This window comes from Echinops telfairi, unplaced genomic scaffold (genome assembly GCF_000313985.2).
Source record: "Echinops telfairi isolate 266 unplaced genomic scaffold, ASM31398v2 ScPeMD7_7458;HRSCAF=8496, whole genome shotgun sequence".
Taxonomy (NCBI): domain Eukaryota; kingdom Metazoa; phylum Chordata; class Mammalia; order Afrosoricida; family Tenrecidae; genus Echinops; species Echinops telfairi.
The window spans coordinates 1668204-1668756 of NW_022111358.1; positions in this window are offsets into that span (position 1 = coordinate 1668204).

Genomic DNA, 553 nt, shown 5'->3' on the forward strand with positions numbered 1-553 from the left:
TCTGCTACCATACAGGGCGCCCCCATTACAAAAATTTGTCAAGTGCAAAATGTCTATAGTGAGGCAGGTGAGAAACCCCGGGCTCAAGTCTGTTTTCCCTGTGGAATGGGAGGGTGGGCACAGCAAAGTGGAGAAGGGCTTAGCCGAAGGGCCTGGGGTGGGAAGGGGCTGGGATTTCTGGGCTGGGCTCATAGAGGGCAGCTGGTGAGCCTTCCCTTGTTTCCAAGCTTGGCCAGGGCCCTGTTCAGTTTCCCCCAACCTTGCCAAGTCAGCCCTGGGACTCACACTCAGATTGTCCTGGCGTAACCCTGACTCCCAGCTCCGGGCTAGAACCAACTATTTACCTAAGTCTTCTTCCTACTGGACTTCCTAGTTAAAGTCCCTGGTTCCAGGGACCCATGTCTCCCACCTGTAACCCCGGGGAATCACCATGTTAGCTAGCACCCTTACAGGGGTTGGAGGTAGGTATGTGGGCACAAGCTGCCTCTCAGAAAGTAAAAACAAAAACGGAACAGCCAAGGCCGAGTGGCTCCTGAGAACTGATACAAACAGA